General features: G+C 43.1%; 1 pseudogene; it reads right to left on the bottom strand.

The window, feature by feature from the left end:
• Positions 1-1,017: 1,017 nt before the first annotated feature.
• C4h9orf85 (similar to human chromosome 9 open reading frame 85) lies at positions 1,018-1,242 on the bottom strand (annotated as a pseudogene).
• Positions 1,243-12,001: the final 10,759 nt, after the last annotated feature.

Raw genomic sequence — 12,001 nt, 5'->3', positions numbered from 1 at the left:
CATATATACACATATGAAGATAAAGACACAAAGAAAGCATAGCAAAACACTAACATTAGTAATGCAGGTAAAGCATGTGGAAAAGTTCATTGTGCTGCCGGGCCACTTTTCTGCAGCTTTGGGGTTTTATGTATGTGAATACATTGTTGCTGTCTTCAGACAACCAGAAGAGGGCATCAATCCCATTACAGATGGTTGTGAGCCACCATGTGGTTGCTGGGAATTGAACTCGGGACCTCTGGAAGAGCAGTCAGTGCTCTTAACCACTGAGCCATCTCTCCAGAGCTTTGGAATTTTAAACACGAGGACGGAGACTTCAATAATCGCATGATGCTAACTTGTTCTGTCTGGAAGGAGAAACACAGGCAGTAAAGCGATAGTTCAGGACGATGGCACTCTGGGCAGGATGAGCTTATGACGGAGAACCTCGGAAGCATCTGATATTGGCAATAGCTCCATTCGAGCGTGAGGCTCAGATTTTCCTTTCTATATTGTTACATGGCCCACACTTTTTTTTCTGAGTGTGTATTTTCAAACTGGAAAGGGCATAAACAATAGGATGACGTATGGAAAAATATTGTTGAAGGAGAATCATTCCAGGTGATTTTTATGTGTGTATGTGTATAACTGGGTTTTGCTTGTAAGGTGTGCAGGGGCCTTTGATGAAGGGGTCACGTACCCAAGGTTGGTCTTCTAAAATGGACCCACAGAGAGTTTAGGTTTTCCATGAGACAATTCCAATAAGATCACCAAGTCTCACCATTGTTTAGCTTGGCATTAGGTAATATGGTCCTCTGAACAATTTCCATGGATTTTCCAACATGGGACAGTATGTGCAGTATGTCTCAGCAGCTAATCCCCGACCTTCCTTCCCTCTCTAGCTTCGTCTATAGTTAGAACCTTGGCAATTTTCAGTATTTTCCATTTCATCATTCAACAGGATAGCAATATGTTCTTTCTTTTCACATTTTACAAACACTTCAGGTTCACAGGCACACATTGTGTGGTAAGAGTCCATCACTGTCTTTTGTAAACATTTAGCCCACTTCCCAGGCTTGACAGTGGCTTGTATTTGTTGAATTGCACACACCATTCAAGAACTTTGCAGTGCTGACATTCTCTATCATGGAGTCGTGAATTAATTTTCTTGCTCTGAACACTATCAAACTTGCGAGTTTTGAAGGTGATGTGATCTGGTGCCTGAGGCCTAAAGTGAGCCCTGCTGCCCTTCTGGTAACTCATCACCAAATCACAAGCACCTTAACCTGGCGCAGCATTTAAGTTGTAGGGGATGAGTGAAGAGCTTCCTGCCCCAGGTTGAGAGACCACTGACAGTCCAGAATGATGTGTTCTTAGTCTTGTAAGTAAGTAGTTGCCAACCTGGGTTGCTGTATCCAGCAAGGCCATCTGTTAAAACTGACAGAGAAACCGTTCATGACAAGGAGAAACGGAGGCAGCTTATGACCACAAATACTACACCGCGTAAGATGCTTCAAGGAATATTATACACACAGGAACAAAAAAATAACGACACAAAATGTAAGTGGTCTTGCCTTACCAAGAAAGAGACACACGCTAGTTAATTGGATTAAAAATCCTCTGGCCTCTGTGGGCAGGCACCACGCATGCACATGTAGAGGCATTCATATGGTGCACATACATACATGGAGAAAAAAAATCACACACATTAAAAAGAAAATAGCATGGGTGAGTGAGAGAGTGAGTGACTCAGGTTTGCAAAAATCTCCAGGGAATAAACCAGGCAGTGTTCGATGAGAGCTGTCAGCATAGGTGAGCAATGGACAAAGATCTATATTTCTAGCAGCAAAGTAAAATAGGAAACTTTGCAAAACTGAATAGAAGAGAAAGTCCAGAGGCCATCTTCAGGGATTCAGGAAGTTTGAAGAGCTCACCCCTTTCAACAAAAAGAGTATGAGGCCAACATGTTGCCTTGCTTGAGAAGTGGCTTCAGAAAACCAGCACTGTACGTCCAGTAACAGCTGTTTTAAGGAGGAGAAAGGGAGGAAAAGGGGGACAGCAGTTGCAGTCACAGCAGCACTAGCAGCAGCAGCAGAGAGTGGGAGACCCTCAGAATAAGCCTCTCTTTGGCACTCAACTGGATCAGTGTCAAGAAGCCGTTAAAACAAAAAAGGACATGCTGAGTCAGCTGCTTTGCCACCCCAAACACACCCTGAACCACACACTAGGGAAACCCAGAGGAAATGTCAGGCTGTAAGCTGAAACCTGCCCAGAAGGATTCTTCTAAACTGTGGGGGAAGAAGTTTGAATCAGCGCCAGAGGCTTCAGGGGACACAGACTGTCACTTTCAAGATGGGACGCTAGAACCACATCCTCAGGGGCTTGAGCAGCATTTGCAACCTGACTCCTACAGGAACTTCAGGGGTCTGCGGAGTGTTTGGAACCAGGTCCTTCAATGGGACCTGCATCTGCCACTCCACCACACAGGACTGTCTGGGGTGTGCCTGGCAGCTGGGAGCCCAGGAGGGGAAACTGGGGAGTCAATGAAGCAAGGGACCAGGCAAGAGACAGCGACAGGCAGCGTAGGCTCTGCGTCTTCGTCAATAGCAGACCCTTGCTCTGTTCTCTTTCCGCCTTATTTTTTCTTTTTCTCCTCCAACATTAAATTAAAGCAATCTTTTTCTTTCTTTGTGGTGGACTTTCCAGAGGACACGAGCAGGCCTGCTTGGTGCTCTCCCTGCCTGAGACCTTCTGAGCTGGGGTTGTTTTAGGTGACCTGATTGCCTTTCTTCACCTCTCTCCATTCTACCTTTAGGCAAACCTTTCTCCTTCCTCTATCCCTATTGTTCCCCCCTTCTGTTGGTTTTGCATTCCTCTCCTTTTTTCTTTATCATCCCACTAACTGATAGTCGGACGCTGCTTTTCCCTTTTCCGTTCACATTAGCATCTTAGTGCATTACTGTCAGAGGTTCCATGCTTCATATGGTGACTGGGCCCAAGGAAATTGTTGGGAGGTCGTTCTTATTGCTATTGCTATTGTTATTGTGCTTGTCATTGTTGTTATTGTCATTACTGCTATTGGTGCTGGTGGTAAGAAAAGAAACACTTCAATTCTACTAAATTTAGTCCAATTAGGGCATTGCAAATACTTACATTGGAAAAAAATGAAGATAATAGAAAAATCTAATGAATGACCTAGTTCCCACACCTGCAAGCCCCAAAGCAAAAAATAGGTAAATACATAGATAACCAAGCCAAGACTCCCCAAACTGACAAATCTCAAAGTAATAGATGATGCCAAAGAATGGATTAAATGAATCCCAAGACAAAGAGCTAAAAACTAATATGCGCTTCATTCTTCTTTATGTATGAGATAAATAAACAACACTTGAAAAGATAGCCTTAAAGAGATAGTGCTAAGAAAACTAGAACCCATGTGGACTGGGGAGTGAGTGTGATTTGGGTGCAGAATGTGAAAATCACCAAGAATCAATAAAAATTATATTAAAAAAGAAAGAAAAGCTAGAATCCATATGTAGAGGAATGAAAGAATTCATATATCTTGCCCCACATGAAAAATCACCCCAAAAGGGACCAAAGACCTTATCTGTAAGGCTGGAAGCTTTTGAAGTTGCAGAGGGGAAAACACTGTGAGATACAACATAGGTGAACATTTTCTGAAAATTACCCAAAATAGGACAATGTTCCTAAAATTTTTTGGCATTATCACATGAAATTCAAAATGTTCTGCAGTTATAGAAACAATCAGTACTCAAAAAGGACACACACACACACACACACACACACACACACACACACACACACATCAGAAAGCTGGTTAATACCATTATTAAAAGAAAAGAAAAAAGTCCAAGTGGCCAACAAGTATTTGGAAAGTGTTCAGTATCTTTAGCCTTGGGGAAAATGTGAATGCTTCGGGATGCTGTCTTATCCCATCAGAGTGGCTGTCAGCAAGACAACTAAGGCAGCAAGTGCCACTGTGGGTGTGTAAACTAGTGTAGCCATTAAAGAACTGGGTGCAGAGATCCCCCCAAAATAATAATGATAATAATAATACAGGGCTGTTGGGTTTGTAAAAGCGTGAGCTGCCAAACCTGATGACCTGTGTTTGAGCCCTGGCCCCACAGGGTAAAAGGAGAAAACAAAGTCCTTTAAGTTGTCTTCTGACTTTCTCTCTCTCAATAAAAATAATAAAAAGGAAAAAACAGCATACATATGGACAGTGGAGTTTTATTCAATCATAAAGAAGAATGAACCATTTGTAGGAAAATGGACAGACCTGGAAGTAATTATGTCAAGTTAAGTAAGGCAGACTCAAAAAGGACAAATACTTTCTTTCATATGCACAAATGGATTTAATACATTCACGTGTATTCATGTAATATGTTCATGTGTATGTATTATGTAGGTATGTATGCATGCATGTATGTATGCATATATGTACACATGCATATATGCTTGCATATGTGTATGCAATATGGTTGTGAACTGGAAGGGACCACAAGGAGAGAAGAGTAGATTTTACAGGTAGGGAGAGTAACAGAGGGCAGGGAAGGGGCAGAGAGGATTATGTACGGGGAGGCCGACAATCAGGAGGGCTCATGGTGGATGAGAGAGGGTAGTGGGGCAGATGAGGAATAACAAGAAAGAATACTACCATTATAGAGGAATTAGAAGAGTCTATGCCTGTACAGATCACCAGAGCTGTGGCACAAAGTTAGATTTTTATCCATGAAAAGCCCTGTGGATCACCCCCACCCCAAACCACAGGACCATCATTGAACAGCACCAGGCAGATGACCCCATGCACTGAAATGCAACTTGACAAAAAGCCTTGATATTAAGGAACAAAATTCAATATACTAACTAGAGTCCAGTGTGAAGCATTCTTATTGAAAGGGTTGCTAAATAATTAGCAGTTATACAGAATTATAACTTTAATGATAGTTGCAACCTAGATATAAAGTTTCAATGCACAGACAAATTAAAGATGAATCCTGCCAAGACAGTCTTGTGTAGGGTTTCAGAGCATAGGAGTCAAGTGAGGAGGGAGACAGAAATCCCTGTGGAGCACAGATAACAACGTTTTTAAAGACAGACATAGAAAGGAAACCAGTCTTACTTGAATCACTTGCAGTACTCAGACAGAAATGCCGGAGCCCAGCAGATCTTGTCTCTAGCAGTTACATAGAGGTGAAACATGTACAAAAGCCCACGGCATGTGTTATGCAAACCTCATTTTCCTTTCCTCCTGTGAACACAGGTAGAATCAGTTTTCCAGCCTCCCTTACAATGTGGCTGCCTCTCCTCAGTGGACTCTAAACATAGCAAGAAGAGTCACCATCCAGGAGTGGATGTCCTGTCTTTCACCATTTTATATCTACTCTAATCCTCTCACTTGGAGAAAAACTTCAAATGACAGGATTAGAATTGACCATATCTTCTTATAACAATTCTTATAGCTTTTTCTTAACTGGAGATGTATTTTTGAACCAGAAGGTCCAGACTTAATACTAAAGAAGAGTTTCTAAGGGAAACTACTGTTAACTAGACACAGAACCTTCACGGGGAAATAGTGTTTCAGATTTGGCTACCATTATGATTCTACTGGGCTTCAAGCCTCAGTGCCTTTATGTGCATAGAAACCCATCACTGCCTTAGGAGGTGTCCCCACTATGACTCTGGCACTGGCTTTGCTGTTACCGCATGACCATATAGGTCTTCTACTGCTTTCTCTCATCAAAGATGGCTCAGTGTAGTGTCATAGGAGAGTTTGGACTCTCCTATGATGTTAAGTGGTTGGTATATCTAGTCGAGACCATTGCTCCAGGTCCAGCACCATCTTCTCTGATAGGTGCTTCATTCTATTGGTAGGTCTATCAAGACAATCTTCTTCCACCAGGCCAGGCCTGGCGTTGGCTGCACCAAAATCTACATTTCATTAGCAAAGATGAGTTAAAGGAAGAAACGCACAAGCGTGTAAAATTGAGTCCCTCTTCCTGTGTGTTTCCAGTTTCCCACTTGGCAACAGAGAAGCTCTGAATGTACATTTTGGCTCACATCCACTCTTACTGTGGAAACCCAAATGGTTTTCAGAACAGCGCTCCAAGATAGGTTATTCTCAGTTCTGGGAAACATACCTACGCTGCCATCAGTGTTGGTGTGTGTTCCCTTCACAGACCTCGGGAAGCATCTCCCTAATACACAGGGAGCCCATTATGAGTCAAGTGGACAGGCTCCATGGCATGGATTTATAGGGACTTCACTGTGGGAATTGCCTGGTGGATGTTGAAAGCTCTGTTGAGACTAGGTGATCCAAAAAGCAAGTAGATGTTGCATCCAGAATAAACTCCATTGTGATTTAGTGTTATATTTTAATTATGTTCTACTTGAATATGTGTTTTTGGCATGCTAATATTCCTTGAACTGTCTCTTCGTAGAATTAGTTATTTTAAGAGTGCAGTGGGAATATACTGGCCTGCCTTCCTCACTTTACAAATGAGGTGAGCCGGCTCTCTTGGAGAGGTTAAGCGGCCTTCTCAGAGCCACACAACAAGTTGCAAGAAGGTTGATTGTGTAACACCAAAGATTTGTTCTATTGGCATGTGGGACACTTTTAAATCCATGAATAGGAGAACTTCATGGATGCCATATTCCTGGGGTTGCCATAGACCAACTCAGAGCGACCTATGCTCTGGTCCACCCTTACCCCATCGGGATGCTGCGCTCCCCTGGCAGGCTGCCCACTCTCCCTTCAGGTTGCCTATCCCCCTGCAGGTTGCCTACTCCCCCTGCAGGTTACCTACTCCCCCTTCAGGTTTGTGGTCTTGTCTAGTTCACATAGTTTCACTGACAAGGTACCTGTCCTCTGGTCTTCGTTCTTGACTTGTTCCTTTCCTTTTGCTGACTCCTTTAGTTACATCCTTTGCTGTTCAGCACAATGTGGATCCTTCTTCTCAACAACTCCAGCTAGAGAGTCTGAACTCCAGATCATCGTTCAGTTCCAATGGTGAGATGAGACCTTACATCTCCCAGTTTTTAAATCTTAGCTTCAATTTTTAACTTGTCACTGGAACTTCTGTTGAAGTATATAATGAATTACAGGAGATTGTGAGTTCACAAAGGTGACAGATAGTAGTCATAAGCACAGCAGTCCACTAAGCAAATTCCTCAGGGGAAGATGGGGATACTGTAACACCCAGTACCCTGAACTCTCGGGGTGGGGGACAGTTAGTGATGGATACATGGACGTATCTGTATTCAATCGCTTGTAGTCATGAGTCAAGCATGAATAAGTTAACATCATGTCAAATAACAGATGCTCATTCAGGGCTTGTCTCTAGACTGAGTAGGTGGATCATATTTACATATCTCCCAGCCAACCCCGCTGCACATACATGGGAGTTATGAATTGGAAGCTAGTCATTGAAAAGTTGGGAGGACCCACCAAGCAAATTGACTTAGCTGCCCGAAGAAGCATGGGGAGAGTATTCAGATCATTGTAACTCACAGTGGGACCTAGAAGGTATATTCACTGCTACAAGTATTCTTCAGTGCCACTTGAGTCTTGGAACTTTGCAAGTAGCTGTTCTGGATGCTGCTGACCAGTTGAGTTCCAGCTGACTCAGTCCCGTTGGTGTTCTGACCACAGTGTAGTTCTGTTTGTGGGCTCATGCTTAGTGGGATAACAGTGCCAGGACTTTATTAAGAAGCAAGCCCCACAGAGGGGTTGACTTTACAAGCACATTGGCTAAGGTCTTAAGCTGGACTTGATTCAGAATGGAGGAGTGTTGTAAATTATGTGGTGTGGGAAAAGAATGTGGATAAAAAGCCTAAGAAGAAAGAAAGACAGAAAGACAGGCAGACAAACAGGAAAAGAAAGAAAGAAAGAAAGAAAGAAAGAAAGAAAGAAAGAGAAGAGAAAAAGAAAGGAAGAAAGAAAGAAAGACAGACAGACAGATGTGGCCACTTCTCAGTGTCTTAATGAAGAACATTGACCCTGAGTATTACACTCACTGGCATGTCAATATGGACAAGGAGAAAATGAGACTCATAACTGAATCAGGTGCAGTACAGCCTCAAGAGCCCTAATAGAGAAACTGAGTCTAAACTGATGAACTCCAACAGGATTGGAAAAGTCCCCACAACAGACTACTACCAGGGAGAACTGAACACATGTCTACTCACCCCAGACAAAAGACTAACAAAAGACCAAAGTAAAATGCTATTCAATTCCAACTTGGAGGACCAATGAGTTTGTGGACAGTCTACAGGACTCTGAATAAGGGATTACTTACAAGAGCATGGAAGCCCAAAGGCACAGGCATCATTGAAAATGTACTCCAGCATGAGTGTACATTCACAAAAACTGGAACCTTGGATTTTTCTGTACAACTTGTAGGCAGTTTGAAAAGTGGGAAAGTCAAGAGGCCTGTCTAATGCCACCTGGTGTAGGCAAGCAGAAGACACCCAGAGGCCTGCCACCAAGTGGCCCTCCCACCATAGGCACCACTATACTGTACAAGTGCATAGTGGAGAGATGAAGGACAAAGAGAAACAGAGTGGTTTGTACACTGTGAAGAGAGGTGAAACCGGAGACACGAGGGTGGTGAGGAACAGCCTGATATGAGTACGCCAGTGCACCTGAGGCCATGGTGAAGTGCTGGTCCATGTATGGGTTCATGGCCCTGCAGCAGCAGGGGTCTATGTTTGTCTGTGGCCCACGTTACCACCAAAGTTCACATTCTGGGTTGCCCCCTGAGACCATGTCGATGTCCCTGGAATGTGCTGAGCTGGCCCTGCCCCTCACTGTCTGCAGCACTCACGAGAACACCTACACCTGGGCAGCACAGTAAACGTAGTCCGGGGGTTTCAGAGACGGGGAGCTGGCCCTAACCCTCGCTGGTTGCAACAATGAATGAGCTAGCTGGGGCAGTGCTGGAGATCTGGCCCTGGTGGTGTGTATATGAGAGAGCTGGCAGACTGATCAGTCATCATCTAGCCCCAGAGCTTAAGGTTTTGAGTTGGTCCATCCCAAAATCTATGCCATCTAATAAATGCTAGAGCATGTGAGGGGGCTGATCCTTTGGATCCAAAGCTGCAGGATCTCCATGACACAGGGCAACAGCAGGTTATCTGAGTGAAGTTCCTATGAGGATCCCATATTGGTAATACAGCAGAAGTCAGAGGCCTGAAACCAGAACAATGATTTGTAATGAACATTTGCAAGTAAACATCTTGGACAAAAGGGTATCTACCCTGTGACATACTGCTGAAGATATTTTGTTTGTTTCTTTCTTTTTTATCTTTTTTAATTTTATTTTAGTTTTGTTTTCTTTTATGGGGGAGGTTTCAAGCAAGGGTTGAGGGTGAAAGGGACAGGGAGATGAGTGGAGTTTGGGTAAATGATGTAAAATTCACAAAGAATCAATAAAATGTTATAAAAAAAGAATATGGAAAAAAAAGAATATGGAAAAAAAAAGAACCTTTCAGCACTCCTTACTATTTATATAACTTTGAAAAGGAAGAAGCCCTGTGAATCTGGTAAGTTTCAGGGACTTTCTGAGATCTATGAATTGCTGACTTCCTGAATCTTAACAAACCTCCCTTCATGACAGGTATCTTTAGATTCAGAGAGATCTGTACACAACACAGATCTGGGGATGGATATTACTGATGAGTATTTTCCGGGGGGGGGCAGATAGAGAATACACCTGCTTTCTACCTACATTAGACATACATAAGTTGAGAGTAATACATTTAAAACATACAAAAAACTAACTGCAAGAGATACAGAATGTATTGTAAAAAGGTATGTATTCAATGAAATATTATTCTGTTATTAAGAAAACCAAAGCTGGGCATGAAGTGACTCAGGGGCAGAGACAAGCAGATCTCTGTGTGTTCTAGGCCAGCCTGGTCTACATAATGCCCCCCAGGTCAGCCAGGTTACATAGTGAGACTAGGTCTAAACAAACAAATAAACAAACAAATAAATATCCTCCACTATACAGTGAGTTCCAGACTAGCCAAGGTGGGGGTGGAGGTTGCCAATTTAAAAACAGAAACAAACAAACAAACAAATCTGAATTGTATCAGTCAATACAGTAATTAAATTAAGAGTGATAGTAATTAATTCACACTAAAGAACTGTTTCAAAAAGAAAGCCAAAATGAAGAGACTCACAGGTAATTGAATGGAACTGGAAAACACTTATTCTGAGTGAGGCAGCCCGGATCCAGAAGGACAAATGCTGCATATTTTCTCCTTTGTGGATGACAGCTTTGAATCTTTGGATGTGTGTGATTCATTTGGAACACACATAGAGGTCAGAAAATTGTAAGGAAAGGGGGATAGGATGCACAGTTACAAAAGGCTAAAGGGAAATAATGGAGCAATAGAAGTTCACTGAGGGTGGGAGATAGAAAGGCAGAATAGAAGAGGGTTAGATAACACTAAAGACCGTTTAGAAAAAGTCACGGGGAGCATATATAATAGTCACCCTCAACAGGATAGCAATGTCCCCACATCATAGACACCACATAATAATTAATAAAAAAAGACCAGCATCAGAAATGAGTTATATCTTTTAAAGTCATTAGCCAGTAAGATCCTGAAGACCCCCAAACCTTGCAGGCTACTGTCAATGCTCTTGATTACCCTCTGGAACTAGATGGTAGTAAGACACTACTGCTGAACAAACAATGAACGTGAGTCCCAGAACATGAGCTATGGCGTAGAAGCTTTCTCCCTCCTGTCTGGTTTTGGTAGTGGCGGAAGGTGTTATGCATACTCCTAGAGGAGAAACTCAGTCATCATCTTAACAGCTGTGGGTTCTGAGAGCTACAATGGCGAGCTGCCTGGCAGGGCATGCTACTGGTAAGATACTTGCTCAGATAGGGGAGCGGAGCCCTGTAAGTCAATGTTCCAGTGAACGACCCCATATCCAAGAATAGGTTGCAGCACCAATTGCACTCGATAGTGTGAAAATAAAAGGGGCCACAAAATTGGATGGGTAGGGACAGGAGGTGCATTTAGAAGGAGCTGGAGGAGGAGATGGATATTATCAAAATACATTGTAAAAGATTCCCAAAGAATCAATTTTAAAAGTTAAAACACAAAACATTCAGAATGTAAGAAAACTTACAAGTGAAGAATTGCTGCCTCCCATTCTCCATTGGCCATGCTGATCTCTGCTCTCCTCAAAGACAGGCCCCTCCCCTTCATCACACCAAATGCACACAGCTCCTCTCAGATCAGAGATGAAACTCACATCGCACTCTAATATCACCACCATATTTGAAAATTAAGACAGAAACTGAAGTCAGTGAACACATCTTCTTGAGAGGAGGGTTTGATCAATACAAAAGAGATATTTAAACACACACACACACACACACACACACACACACACACACACAACCTTGCATAGCAGTAGAAACATGTAATGGGGAGTTTTTTGGGTGAAGTAAGGGGTCTCTGACTCTTTGTGTTTTCAAAGACAAGTTGTTCGGTCCTCTGTCAGAGGGAGTCCTGTTTTAGTGGGCACTGAAAGACCATCCAGGTTCCTTCCAGATGGCAAGATGTACCTACTCTCTGATTTAGAAGAGAACAGAATCCCCTGCCATGTTCCCACTCAGACATCTGAACCTTTTGACTGTAGACATGAGATGGTCATGCCAGAGCTCAGAGAAGCCAAATTATAGATCGGAGGATGACACAGGACAAGAACGTGGGCCCCAATTCCTCCGAATGGTGAGGAGAATGGGATAAAATAGGCCACGTGACTCAGATGAACTTTTCCTTAAGAGCTTTTCTCCATTCGTCAAACTACTGCTAACAGAGTGGTGGTGCTGCCCACCATGACTGAGGCAGGAGAGCTCTCTGCCGTACCAATTCCAGCGAATACCTGAGACCTTCTCTGAGAGAATCAGAAGACAACAGTACAGCCAGGGTTCTAGAAGCAACTGAACTCAATGAAGGACCGGTTCTGCAGACCCAG

This window comes from Rattus norvegicus, chromosome 4, assembly GCF_021556685.1.
Source record: "Rattus norvegicus strain SHRSP/BbbUtx chromosome 4, alternate assembly SHRSP_T2T, whole genome shotgun sequence".
Lineage (NCBI taxonomy): Eukaryota > Metazoa > Chordata > Mammalia > Rodentia > Muridae > Rattus > Rattus norvegicus.
This window is presented reverse-complemented; position numbering and strand designations above follow the sequence as displayed.